At 49.2% G+C, this 14,704-nt stretch overlaps 1 non-coding gene across 1 annotated transcript; it reads right to left on the reverse strand.

Moving 5' to 3' along the window:
- Positions 1 to 14,051: 14,051 nt before the first annotated feature.
- On the reverse strand, positions 14,052 to 14,154 carry LOC127492721 (small nucleolar RNA U13). The gene has a single exon (XR_007922418.1). It is a non-coding gene; the product is annotated as a small nucleolar RNA U13 (small nucleolar RNA).
- Between the last annotated feature and the right edge of the window lie 550 nt (positions 14,155 to 14,704).

Here is a 14,704-nt window from a genome sequence, read left to right on the forward strand (position 1 = left end):
CTAGTCCTCGCTGTTCCTCTTCCGATCCAGCTCTCTGCTGTGGCCTGGGAAAGCAGTGGAAGATGGCCCAAGTCCTTGAGCCCCTGCACCTGCGTGGGAGACCTGGAAGAAGCCCCTGGCTCCTGGCTTTGGATCCGTGCAGCTCCTACCATTGAGGCCATTTGGAGAGTGAACCAGCGGATGGAAGACAGCTCTCTCTGTCTCTACCTCTTTCTGTACTCTGTCTTTCAAATAAATAAAAAATAAATATTTTTTTAAAAGAAACAAAAATAAAATGCAAGGGGCAGGCGCTGTGGCTCAGTAGGTTAAGCCTGTGCCTGTGGTGCCAGAATTCCTTATGGGTGCCAGTTCTAGTCCCGCCTGCTCCTCTTCCAGTCCAACTCTCTGCTGTGGCCTGGAAAACCAGTAGAACATGGCCCAGGTGCTTGGGCCCCTGCACCCATGTGGGAGACCCAGAAGAAGCTCCTGGCTCCTGGCTTCACATCAGCACAGCTCCTGCTGTTGTAGCCATTTGAGGAGAGAACCAGAGGATGGAAGACCTCTTTCTCTGTCTCTCCCCCTCACTGTCTGTAACTATGACTCTCAAATAAATAAATAAAATCTTAAAACAACGCAAAGTCTCGGTCCACGAGGCATGAGCAAGAATAACCATCCACCACTCTGCTTTCACACCATTCGACACTGACTCTTTTGAGAGAGCCCCGGTGACCCCCACTGGCATTTGCAGCACATACTTTGTATGTCCCCACCTGCCTGCATCACACAAGAGAAACTGGCAGAAGCAAGAAGAAACGAGGAAATCAAAGACAACAAAAGCAGATGATCTCTTCAACAGACACAGCTGCAAGAGGATCCCCATACATAGAAAACGAGGCGAGGGTGCCTTGTCCTCTGACACCTGAACAATCGTGGCCCGCAGATCATTTTCCAAAAACACCTGTTAGCTGCTGGAACCATTCAATCCTTCTCCTAAGTCTGACACACTTGTGCTTTTGCAAAACTTTTTGTCTCAGCCCTCTCCAATAGTCCTGCTTTCCTACTGAAACTAAGATTGAGAGATGTCTTCAAAACTCCCTTGGAAAATCTTAAAAATTATAAGCAGATAAGTTGTGTGCAGTTCTGAAAACTATGGGACATATTTTTTGAGAACATAGAAATTTCTGTAACAACATTGCAGACTGTGCAATTTTTTCTTTGAAAAAATCTGGGTAGTAACTGGTGAAATGCTAACAAAACTCTTTGAATTAAGAGTGATGTAGATTGGAGCACGTAACTTCCAACCTGGCCAACATAATGAGGCTGCTTCCTAATGTCAAGGCCACTGTGTGTCAAAGGGGAGCCACCGCTCACCACCAGCAGAGAGCCAGATGGGGCACAGGGGGCGCCGTGCAGGATGGCTGCACTGGCAGAACCTTCTAGAACTTGGAAGGACAGGGGAGAGCAGCAAGGAGACACTTGCTTCTACGACCGACATAAAATGCGGATGGAAGCTTTCTGTGGAGAACGTTGCTGTCTGAGTGAGACAGCACAGGGTCCATGGCGGGCCTGCTGTGCCCTCAGACTAACGGGGCCTCCCTGAGGCCCAGGAGCTGCTCCTCCATCTGCCCCCTGCTGGAGCAGACAGCTTGGGGAGAAGAGTGCCTGCCCCATCAGAGCGTCACATTCCGGAAACCAATCTCAGCCTAGGGAAGAGCCCACGTGGCAACAGGGAAGACTGCAAAGAAGAAGACTTCTCGTGTCTCTGTTTCTTTAAGCTGTGGTCTGTTTCTCACCAGCTCACCTTCTCACTCTCTCTTGGAGTCCTCCTGTTCCCGCACTCCCCTCTGGGTTCCTCCAGTGCTAAAATCCCTTCTGAGTCCTGCAGTGCTTTCTTTCCGGTGACTCTGCACTGGCCCAGCAACTGCCCTCTGCTTTGGGAGGGGAATTGGACCACAAACTGAGGCCATGGGATCAGTTAGTATGTCCAGTACCCCACGGAGGGCCAGCAGACTCTGGGGTTTGCTTGTTTCTCCCAGCACACAGTGAGGAGCAGGTAGAGTACAGCAGGACTCTGCAAGCTCCGCAGGTGTTCACAACACGGGTGCCCGGATACCCGGCCCCACACCCCAGCTCCTGGGTGCCCTGCGCTGCTCACCCCAGCTCCTGGGCGCCCGGATACCTGGCCCCACACCCCAGCTCCTGGGTGCCCTGCGCTGCTCACCCCAGCTCCTGCGCTAGCTCTCTGTTCTCTCTCACCCTTTGGCTCCCGGGTTCTCAGTCCTCTTCAGTCTCTGTACCGTCTCAGCAGAGCCTTCTCTGGGAGTCCTCCTGCAGCCCCATACCCACCCTGCCATGGCCACTTCTCTCCTTTTCCTTTTCCTCCAAGGGCAGAAGGGGTCATTGCCCAGCACAGCACGTTCCACGAGGGAGGGAGTTTGTGGATTCCAATGGACTCAGCCACTCACATGCAGAGTTTGCAGCAGTCCACACCCTGCCACTGTTTGCCTCACAGGGTTCATAGCTGTACCTGCATCCACACACGGTCACACATGTGCATGCACATTGTTGCTAGTGACGCAAATTGTCCTAGATCCGGGAGCTGGCAGATTTGGGCCTGATGGCAGCCGTGGTCTCATTCCAGCCTCAGTGGCACGAGGACCAGCCAGCATCTAGATCTCGCATAGACCACTGATCCAGTCAGGAGGGCTCTGCTCTCATGATCTGACCCCCTCCCAGTGGCCTTGTCTCCTATCGCTATCCCCCAGGGGGCAGGATTCCAATGCATGGATTTTGGTCAACACAGCATTCATATCACAACAGAACATCAGTGAAATTTTGATAAGGGTTGCGTTGAGTCTGCTGCTCACTTTCTGTGCTGTGGACATTCTAACACTACTAAATCCTCCAGTCCATGAACACAGATACCTTTCCGTTTATTTCTGTCTTTAATTTCTTGCATCACTGTTTTGTACTTTTCATTGTATGAATCTCCTGTTTGGGCGTGTTTACTCGTCAGTATTTTATTATCTTTTCTGCTCCTGAAAATGGGCTTGCTTTCTTAATTTTACTTCCAGATAGCTGTTTTTGTATACAGTCCTTTATCTTTATCCCATCAATTGTTAATTTTCAAACGTTTCATAGCTGTATCGTATACTACTTAAAATGTTTAGAACTCAGCTCTAGAGGGACTTCTGTTGTTCAATTTATTTATCTGTACCTTCCACATTCCGCACAGTAAATACTTATTTTCATTTGCAGACAAACTTACTTAAGAAAATGGTTCAGCTTACAGTTTATAAAACATTTTAAGTACTTATCATATAATGTATTTTTTGTTTCCCAGTGCTTTATCATGCTATAGAGTGCCTGCAGAGTGAAATTAATGAGCATAAACACTCAAGAGCATTTTAAATGTTTTAGTAGGAAAGGAGGAAAGGCATTTTGAACTATGACAAATTGCCTTGCTACTTATTCAAATTTATATCCGTCCTCAAACATTTTGCTAATAAAAGGTGATTCTAAAGGGCTATGCACTCTGAATCAGATGAGACGGGAATATATTATGTGCCAACTGGTATACCGCTTTTCAATCTCCTGGCCTCTGCATTAGTCATGCAATTTCTACACCTGTCATCTAAATTTGCTAAGAAATTTCAAAAGAAAAGGTGGTGCTGACTTTGTTATTCTCTATTTGAGTTAGGATATTTTGAATTGAATTCTAAAGTGGTAGAAACCGTATTGCACATGTGAAATAGTTGAGACTGGATAGGAAATGGCTAAGAAAATAGAATAAGTACAAAATGCTAAATTAGAAAAATCAACGTTACCTAGATTGCAATGTTTTGTGCTGAAGCCTTGCTGATTACAGCGTGGTTCTCATTGTCTAAATATTTTAGACTTATGGAAACCTTAAACATATATTTCCTATTGACTTTTTACAATGACACTAACTCATATGCACACTTTCTTTTCCTGCATGGTGGTGACATGCCTGCAGAATCCAGGGTACGTGACAGAGTAAAGGAGGCACAAACGATGCCTTGCTTTGCTGCTGCTGCGTGGCAAACAGTGGCTGAGAGGGTGCACGGTCTGTGCCCCACGGTTTCTGAGGCCAGGAGTACAGGTGGAGCTTCACCTGGCCACAAACACTGAAGTGTGGGCGGGACTTTGAGCTCCTCTGACCTGCAAGTCCTCTTTCAAGCTTATTCAGTGTTTGGCCAAATTCAGCTTCTTGCAGTTCTAGCGCCGAAATTCCTGCTTCCTTCTGGATGCTGATGGTGATTGGTCACACCACCTAAATGCCCTTTGATTCTGGCCCCACGTGCACCCACAGTGTGGGGTGGGTCACCAGCAGGCCAGTCGTGGCATCAACTTAGAAAACATCATCTACTAAGGCGTCCCTACAGGATCCTACCCAGCGGGCCTGGCCACCCTCACAAGGAAGGGGCCAGAGGTGCACTCTCTGGAGTGGTGGCCTTGGCCATCTGAGCGTCCTTGCTGTCACAGCATGCAGTTTTTAGGGCTGAGGCATAAATTGTTTCCTTCCCAAAGTCGGGACAAGAAAGGTCACTGACATTGAAAGTTCTGCTGCAAAACACAGTCTCACAAATGAAAGTGGACGCCACTCACCAGGGGAAAATGTCTGCAAAGCAGATCTTTGACAACGGATCTGTGTGCCCGGATTTAAAGATCAATTAAAAATCAATAATGTGCAGAAGACTGTAATCAGGTGTCTACTTCTCACCACACACAAGAATCAACTCAAGATGAATCAAAGACCTAAATCTAAAACCATGAAATTTCTAGAAGAAAATGTGGGGGAAACACTTCAAGATATTGATGTAGGTGGTAATTAATTGGGTAAGAATCCCAATTCACAGTTAACAAAAGCAAAACCAGAAAGATGAAATTGTATCAAACTTAAAAGCTTCTGGACAGCAAAGGAAATGATCAATGAAGGCCAAAGACATTCGACAGAATGGGAGAAAACATTTGCAAGCTGTGTATCTGGCCAAGATTAATATCCAGAATATCTCAGCAACTCAAAAAACCAACAGAACAACAACCAATCCAGGTAAGAAAGGGGGAAAGGCATGAAGAGACAGCTTATAAAAGAAGAACTGTGGCACAGCAGGTAAGGCTGCTGCCTGCGACACGGCATCCCATATTGTGCAGCAGTTCAAGTCCCAGCTGCTCCACTTCTGAGCCAGCTCCCTGCTAACATGCCTGGGAAAGCAGCAGAAGACTGCCAAGAGCTTGGGTCTCTGCACCCATGTGGGAGACCCAGATGAAACTCCTGGCTCCTGGATTTAACCTGGCCCAGTCCCTGCCATGGTGGCCATTTGGGGCGTGAACCAGAGGATGGAAGTCTCTCTCTCTCCCTGTCTGTCTCTCCCTCCCTCCTAGCCTTCCCTCCCTCCCTCCCTTTCTCCCTCCTTCTCTCTCCCTCTCTCCCTCCCTCCCTCACTCACTCCCTCTTTCTGTCTATAACTCTGCCTTTTAAATAAACAAATTAGTCTTTAAAAAAGAAGAAATACAAATGGCTAACAAATATATGAAAAAATGCTTGGGGCCAGTGCTGTGGCACAGCAGGTAAAGCCACTGCCTGTAGTGCCAGCATCCCATATGGGCACCAGTTCAAGTCCCAGGTGCTCCAGTTCCCTTCCAGCTCTCTGCTATGGCCTGGGAAAGCAGTAGATGATGGCCCAGGTCCTTTGGCCCCTGCACCCACATGCGAGACCTGGAGGAAGCTCTTGGCTCCTGGCTTCGGATCGGCATAGCTCCTGTTTTTGCGGCCATCTGGGAGTGAACCAGCAGATAGAAGACCTCTCTCTCTCTGTCTCTCCTTCTCTTTCTGTGTAACTCTGCCTTTCAAATAAATAAATGAATCTTTAAAAAAAAGAAAAAGAAAAAAATGCTTAACATCACTAGCCGTCAGGGAAATGTAAATCAAAACCACAATGAAATATCACCTCACCCCTGTCAGAATATCTGTTTCCCTAAAGACAGAGAGCAGAAAATGCTGGCAAGGATGTGGAGAAAGGGGAACTCTTACACAATGTTGGTGGGAACATAAATTAGCTGAGGCACTATGGGTACAGGATGGTTATCTCTTTAAATTAGAAATGAAGCTGCCATGTGATCCAGCAATCCCACTCCTGGGTATGTGCCCAACAGACATGAACTCTCTGCATCAGAGATACCTGCTCCATCTCATTGACAGCAGCACAGTTCACAATAGACAAATTGCATGATACGCATATACACATGCACACAGTGGAATGTTATTCAACTATAAAAGCAAATGAAATCCCATCATTTGCAGCAAATGCTGAAGTGGAAGACATCGTGTTGAGTGACATAAGCCAGACACAGACAGACAAATGCGACAGGTTCTCCCCTTTATGTGGGAGCTCAAATTCTAAAAATAAAGAGATGTCTGTGTGTTATCAGTTTTGCTGCGAATACAGTGTTTTTTTGAGCTTCTTTTTAAATGTTTGCCAAACAAATGGGTGGTAAATGCATGCCACTGTAGTCTTACTGATTTTGCGACTATTTTAAAATGTACTTGATGTGAGTGAAGTTAAGCATCTTTTCGTTTGATTACTGTTCACAGCCCTTGCCTATTTTCCCACTGGACTGTGGTCTTTAGTACTGAAATCTTTAGTCCACACATTAAGCCTTTGTCTATAGTGCAATATTAAGATATGTTATATCAAAATAATAAAATGTTAAGCTAAACATCAATAGTAAGAAAGAAACAAAAATGGGCTAAAGAACTGAATATAATCTTTGTAGAAAAATGTATTTATATATTTGAAAGGCTGAGTGACAGACAGGGAGAAGCAGAATTAGAGAGAGAGAGAGAGAGAGATAAGTCTTCTACCCGCTGGGTCACTCCCCAAATTGCCACAATTTGGGCCCCAGGAGCCAGGAGCTTCATCTAGGTCTCCCCTGTGGGTGCAGGAGCCCAAGGACTTGGGCCATTTCCAATGTTTTCCCAGGCACAGTAGCAGGGAGCCGGATCAGAAGAGGAGCAGTTGGGATTCAGAGTGGCTCCCAGATAAGGTGTTGGCACTGCACGAAGAGGTTTAACCCGCTACACCACAGCACCAGCCCTTTGTAAAAGAATTCTGTAAATGTTCGGTAAGCACATGGAATATGCTCTGCCTCATCAGTCGTAATGGAAACCCAAGGCAAAATGCAAGGAGATCCCACCATGCGTCCCCCAAACATCTAAACTCAGTAAGGTGCAAATGCCAAGTGTGGATTACAGCGTGTGACACCTTCCACTTGGGAACACCTGGAAGCTAAGACACAGAATCACCATGAAAGAATTTTCTCCTGTTTCCTCTGTAGCCACCGCACTGCCGTCCTCTCCCAGGACGAGCCTCCGGCAACCACTATTTAATACAAAACCATCTATTTAACACAAAATAATAAGCATATGCATTTCCATCTAATTAAAACTATTATCAGCATCATAACCTGTTTTTTTTATATTTTACTGTCATATTTTTTTCTCAGAGATGTGAGTGGGATTTGTAAGTGTGTTTTGAAAGAAATTCATTTTGTTCACCAACAGTACTTCATCCTAGAGTGTAGCTCACCTGGATTCCCGGTGCTGGTGGAAGTGCTGTGTTTGCAGTAACAAGCTGAGCACAAGTGCCCAAGACTGTGCAGCAGGCAGCTCTGGATGAGACACCACCACCAACCCTACAGTCAGCAGGGGCCACGGCACCAAGCTCACACGGGCCAGATGCCCTCGGAGAAGACCAAGCACCAAGTGATTTTCCATGACCTCACAATCCTCTTATCGGATCACTCTTGATAGCCCCGAGTTCACCCAAGTTATTCCAGAGATTATTTCCAGTAATGTTCTTCTCTCCTTACAGCCAGGTTAAATTCTCAGTGCCTGGAACACAACCAGCCCCAAAAACAAAGCTTGATAAATGGATTAACTGCAGAGGACTCTGCAAATGGAGAATCATTTCTCAGCTAACCAGGCTCATTAATTCTTGGATTCATGACCAAATAATATGACCAAAATACAACTTAATAGCAAACACAAATTACTAATTGAACAAGTCATTATTCTGGAATAAGCCATGAGCAACTCCTACCACCTGAAAGGAACTCCGCAGGTTTGGGAGCGTGGGCTGAGAGCTGGCCTGGGCAGAGGAAGTTCCACCTTGGGTGAAGATATCTACCAGGCGGCCTCAGAGTTAATGGGATAGCAGGTCCCACTGCCATTTCCTAACATTAGCCTTGGTTCAGAATGAGACAAAGAAAGTGTTGTCTACGATTGTACTAGCCCACACTGAGAAGGGGCCGACTGGCCGTGGTTGGAAGCTGAAGCAAGTCGGCTATGCTGGCACTACCTCCTTGTGTCTTCTGTTGGTCTTGGACTGGTCTTCATGTAGGCCAGCTCCTGGCTCCATTGGCTGGGATGATCGCTAATTCTGCCATCGTTACTGGGCCGAGGGACGCTGAGATGGCAGGCACAGCATTATTTCTGGTCCCTCTCTGGAAGAGAATAGAATTTGAGTTCACAGATTGAGTAAGGACCACTGACCTACCTGATGGAGTGGGCGTGGCCTAATGCTCCTGGAGGAGGTGCTTGCTCCCTCTCTGAGCTGTGATGTCATCTTCTCCTTCCCCAGGCGTCAGTGTTCCCAACACTCAGGCTGTGGGACGGGGTGCCCTTCCCACCACCCCTATGCCCCAGCTGTTAGCCTCAGAGTGAGCACAGCTGCTCTCCAGTCAGCAGGGGGGTGGGTTGTAACCTCTGGGCACCCATTATCACAAGCACAATTCCAGTCCCACCCACACGTGATCCTCTCTGTCCAAGGACAAACCAGCGTCTATAAAGGAGCAGGTGCAACTCACGGCTCCCCACTGGGCACCTCCGAGGGGCCTCTCTTCACTGCTTTCTGCCTTGCAGACTGTGAGGGTGACTCTTCCTGGAGACGCCAACAGGCTCCACCTGCACCTGCTCTGCTGAGCTCTGTCCCTGCACGTACTTTGGCAGGGACTCGTCACCTTGAAACTGAATTGCCCCTTAGCTGAGATCCCTCCTGTCAACCCCAACTCAACAGTTTCTGTTATATTCCCATCTGTCCCTGAAACCTTCTCATCACTTGCTGTAACAGTGGGCTTTGACCATGCTTGTTTGGTTAAGTCCCTGTCCCTTACGAGAGCTGCTTAGGACATGGTCGCACATCTGCAGAGGGAACACAGCACAGACAACCAGGCAACCTGGCAGGGGCAGAAGCAGCAGCCCTGACCTGCAGTGCCGCAGGCTGGCATCGCTGGAGCACCTGCCCCACAGCCCTTCCTGAGGTCTGGAGTTGAAGCCCCCTTGTCTGGCTGGACTGATTCCAGGACCCCCAATCAGGACTTGCCTCAGTGGCATTTCCACTACAAGCCCCCTCCAAGCTATGCCAGGAAACTGCCCCCGGCCGGTCTGAGCCTGCTTCTTCCCTCCTGGTTGGCCTTTCTCTTCTTCAAAGACCTGTTTCATGGTTATCTTTTGTGGGCATTCGACAGAGGACCTAACATATTTGGTAGTGTGTCTCCTGGTTTTTGTATCTGTGTATACAGCATTATCTGAGTGTGTTTTAGGTACTCTTGGTATTACCATTTTCAATGTCAGGTTCTTTTGTTGATTTTTTTAAGATTTATTTATTTTTATTTGAAAATCAGAGTTACACAGAGAGAGGAGAGGCAGAGAGAGAAAGAGAGAGAGGTCTTCCATCTACTGGTTCACTCCGCAATTGGCTGCAACAGCCGGATCTGCGATGATCCGAAACCAGGAGCCAGGAGCTTCCCCCTATGCAGATGCAGGGGCCCTAGGACTTGGGCTATCTTGCACTGCTTTTCCTGGCCATAGCGGAGAGCTTATCTCGCTATGCCACAGCACCACCACCCCCTTTTCTAAAGATCTCAGGTTCTATTGGTATTTTTTTTGTGCTAATAATACCAACAATAACAGAGCAATAGGGGTTTGGGAAGGGTGTGTAGCCTAACACAACCCACTTGAGATGAGGTGTGTCGAGCGTTCTTGTTTACTGTGGGCTTCAGGCTACACAGACCGAGAGAGTGGCGTCTGAGCTGGGCTGCATGTCGGGCTGTAGATCTGACCTTGTCTGGCTGCACTTCTGGAGAAAGACTGACACACAACTGCTGCTATGGGATGCGCACAGTGGGTCCCCCACACCTTCAGGCTGAGGTGCGGAGGCCCTGGTAGGTCCTGCCCACAAGCTTCCTTGCTTTCCATACCACCTTTGTCCGAGCGTTGACTGCCACTCACACACTTCGTGAACAGTGCTGCTGTTGACAGCCTCCGTCTGCCCTGACCACAGGGTTAATTCCAGCTTTCTTAGGTATTATCCTCATCACACACACCCTGAGCAGCTTGTAGCTTCGTCTGGGGTCCTTCCAAGCCTTGCCCCTCCTCTCAGGCGCATGCTCTGTGCCTCAGCCAAAGTGGACTACTCCCAGCTGGGTGCACACTCCTCCTGCCGCCCACCGGAGTCCGTGGTGGGAGTTGTCTTCATGTCCTACCCACCTCCCGCAGGGCTTCCTCTCTGAGACGGACAGCAGTGGCCATTTCCTCCCCGAGATTCTTATGAAGCAGCAACAGTGGCCAGAGCTGGGGAGCGGTCACATTTCCAGGAGTCTTGGCTCAGCACCAGCTTATGTGGCGGATTCTCAACAGGTTCTGGCCACAGAAGACGTGTAGAAATCTCTGTTTTCCTGCCTGTCTGTTGTCACTGGCTGTTGCCAGCATCTGTCTGTCTCTCTCCCTGCCCCCTTATCACAGCTGGAATCTGAGAGTCCCCCAAACAGTTCTTGGAAAAATGGAAGGAAAAGATTTAAGTTATTTTGATGCAAAAAATGCTTAAAATTTCTGCAGCTTTTCATTTGCTTTTTCCATGAACAGTTTGGAGACCTCACTGCACTTCCAGTGGGAAGAACGGACTTGAATCTGCGCCCACCAGCCCCCAGCTTTGGTGCCAGGGGAGCCGGAGCCAGGACCTCCTGGAGCACAGGTGCCCACCCCGCCCATCTGCCCTGCAGAGCCTACAGCTTCCTGTACATCTCACATGCTGCCTCCTGGCTGTCTCCAGGCTGGGGAGTCTGACTGCCCACCTGTCTTCAGTGCCTAGGGGTTCTGTTCTCTCACACTTGCTTAGTCCTGGCCTCTGGGGAGAAACCCTGGTTTTCACAGAATGATTCGCACCAGTGAATATTCTCCCACACTGAAGCCATGGGCAAGAAAGTCTCCCCCTCCCTTTGCTGAACATTCTAGCAGTCCATGACATCATCAGTTTCCCATTGTATGGCAATTGGCTATTCCATAATAGTTATCTTTGCTAAAAATCTGCTGAGGTTTTCTGTTTGTTTATTTTGTTTATGTTTGTTTAGTTCTGACTGAGCCACTGCAGCCAACGTGGTGGCTGGAGCCTGCAGAGGAGCACCGAAGCTGGCCCGAGTTACCTCAGGGTCTCTTAGCAGGCAGGATGCCACAGCCCCAGGGACAGCCCCGCAGCTGTGTCTGAACGCCGTGCACCAGCTCAGCCTGCGGCTGCTCAGGCCCCACCCTGCACCTGTGCTGCTCCCACCTCTGGCTCTGCCCAGCTGTGCACCATCCCCTGACCCCTTTGAATGGACAGGCGATTGGGTTCTCTCATCTCCTCCTTAGGAGACACTGCAGCTGGTGTTTTTCTTTATGAGACAAGCAAGCAGGTGGAAGGGTTGCTAGGCAATGATACCTGCTCCAGGTAAGCAAGAGTTGGGCCGTGTCTGCTTGGAGGTGTGCTTCCTTCACAGCTGTCTTGTCCAGCTCTCCATAGGCGGAAGAAAATAAGACTTTGAAGGTTGCCCAACACTGTTTGGCTTGTGTGTGGGTGGAAATGCAGTCGTCCAGCCTCCTGTATTCTAAGGAAAAGCCAGAGATACCAGCAGCATTTAAAGCCACGGCACAGAGTCGACATAAGCCTGTCATCCCTGACAACGGGCCTGTGCACATGAGATTTCCAACACAAACACTTTCCACTTCTTTTTTACAAAAGCTTTATTTATTTAGTTATTTGAAAGGCAGAGCAATAGAGAAGGAGAGACAGAGAGGAGGACACACAGAGGAGAGAGTTCTTGCATCCACAGGTTCACTTCCCAAGTGGTTACACAGCCAGGTCTGGGCCAGGACAAAGCCAGGAGCCAGGAACTCCATCCTGCTCTCCCATGTGGGTGGCAGGGGCCCAGGTCCTGGACCATAACCCTCTCTACTTCTCACCCATCGGCCGTTGAGATTCTCTTTGCTACTTTATGGATCCAGAATGTGAGAAGACTGGGCTTCGGTCCACGAGCTCATATTAGAGATCTCATAACTCACTCCCACCTCCTGCCCATGATACCCACTGAGACCAGCACTTGAAGGGGCAGATGGTTTGTGTCGCACATTATGGGTGTGCAGACGTTGTTTGATAGAACACAGTTTTCAGACACTGAATGGGAATGAACTGTTCTGGGTAATGATATAAATTTCAATGGAGACACAACAAGAGAGAAACCCATAATGCCAGTGGGCCCTGAATCGCTGCTGTCTGTTTCAGGTACACAAAAGTCCATAGATACAGCGGTTCTTGCTCTTGGTTTCAGGAAAATATGTCATCACGTCTGGAATTCCAATCCTGGGCACAGGAGACACCACCACCCACAAGAGCTCAGTTCATTCCACAGGTCAGTGTCAGGCTCGCACTGGGTGAAGACGCTGAGCAGTGATTGTGGTTAAAGATAAATACGTGACACACGGACATACGTGATACATGGACATGCGTGGCACATGGACATATGCGATACACGGACATACGTGACACATGGACATGCATGACACATGGGCATATGCAATACATGGACATGGCAAGATGACCAGGGTCCTTTCTTTTTAAATTTGTATTTACTTATTTTCACTTTTACTTGAAAGACAGAGAGAGACAGAGAGAAAGAGAGAGAGGGAGAGAGAGAAAGAGAGATCTCATGTGCTGGCTCGCTCACCCAGTAGTCACAACAGTCGGGCTGGTCAGGGCCGGAGTCAGGAGTCTGGAGCCCAGACCAGGCCTCCCCACATGGTTGGCAGGGACCCAAGTACTTGAGCCTCTCCCTGCTGCCTTCCAGGGTGCACATGGCAGGAAGCTGGAGCCGGAAGTGGAGCAGGACTTAAGGCAGGGACTCCAGGAAGGAGTGGGGGTGGCATCGGCACTGCTGCCTGCAAGCCTGGCCTGGCTCACGCTCTCTGCCCTCGCTGCTCAGCTGGGCGAAGTCACACCTCGGAGGCGAGAAGCAGCGCAGCAGCTTTCCACAGCAATCCAGTTCTGGAGCATGAGCCACTGCCAGACCTCGCCAGTGTCATTGCCACCGTGAGGGTGTCTGCAGTTTGTGCTCAGAGACAGGAGATGGGGGAGACGGAGTCAGCAGACCAGGAGGAGGGAGCACGCGATCACCAAGTGGGGGAGGTGGGGCGTGGGCCGTCTGGGTAGGCCCCAGGAAAGCCAGTGTACCCGAGCCCCCGGCTCGGTGGGAAGGAAGAGAGCAGGCTGGCTGATGGTGTGGGGACACCGGAGCGTAGTTCCCTTGAGTTTTCACGTGGTGTGCATGGGGAAGGAGGAAGTATTTTGTTAGAAGCTGATGTCCAAATAATTAAAGCACACCATGGGCTGTGTCCATGCAACACAGAGGAACTGGACTCCAAGAGTCTTCCTCTCTCCCCCTCTCCCCCTCTCCCCCTCTCTCCCTCTCTCCCTCTCTCTCTCCCCCTCTCTCCCTCTCTCCCTCTCTCTCTCTCTCCCTCTCTCCCTCTCTCCCTCTCTCCCCCTCTCTCCCTCTCTCCCTCTCTCTCTCCCCCTCTCTCCCTCTCTCTCTCTCTCTCTCTCCCTTTCTCTCTCCCTCTCTCTCTCCCTCCCTCTCTCCCTCTCTCTCTCTCCCTCTCTCCCTCCTTCTCTCTCTCTCTCTTCCCCTCTCTGACTCTGCTTCTCTCTTTCTCTCTCCCCTTTCCTCTGCCCTGTCTGTCTCTCCAGATCTGCAATGTGCTTTTGCCCTAACAAGGTCTCAGAGAGGCACATCCCACACGATGGCTGGAAACTCACTCATCATACTTAGGAACGACAGAACACTTTGGTTTCCTTGTTTTGTTCGTTTGTTGTTGTCTTTAGGGGCTGGAATTGAGAAAGGGCCTGCCGGGCTCTGAAGTTGAGGACGTTGCACTGGACTCTGGTTAAATCCAGAGCGAGTATGGCTGGTCAGAGACTCCCTGTCCCGGGTCTCTGTGAGGTCCACCCTGGGAGGCCTGGGCCACAGTCCATCCCAGGCACACTGGGCAACAAGTCTCAGGCTTCAGCCTGGGAGATCCCAGCTCACTTCTCAGGGCTGAAGAACAGAGGCGGGAATGTTTCCGTTGCTTTTCACAGTTTACAGAGATGTGATATTCAAGTACAAAATGTTGCATCTGGAAATCAGGTCCCACATATGTGTTCTTTGGAAACACAGGAACAGTTCCAGATGTTTTAAGTGTCCGTATTAAACATACATGGAGCAGCAAAACTCACTGTGAAACTGGGGATGTCACAAAGACTGCAAAATTCTCATTTGACAAGAAAGTGTTTTCCTCTTCTGATGCTCAAAGAAGAACCCAGGATCAAGTGAAATTCTTGTGGGAAACTGAGAG

This window comes from Oryctolagus cuniculus, chromosome 16, assembly GCF_051225735.1.
Source record: "Oryctolagus cuniculus isolate XC-2025 breed Fujian yellow rabbit chromosome 16, ASM5122573v1, whole genome shotgun sequence".
In the NCBI taxonomy this organism is placed as follows: Eukaryota; Metazoa; Chordata; class Mammalia; order Lagomorpha; family Leporidae; genus Oryctolagus; species Oryctolagus cuniculus.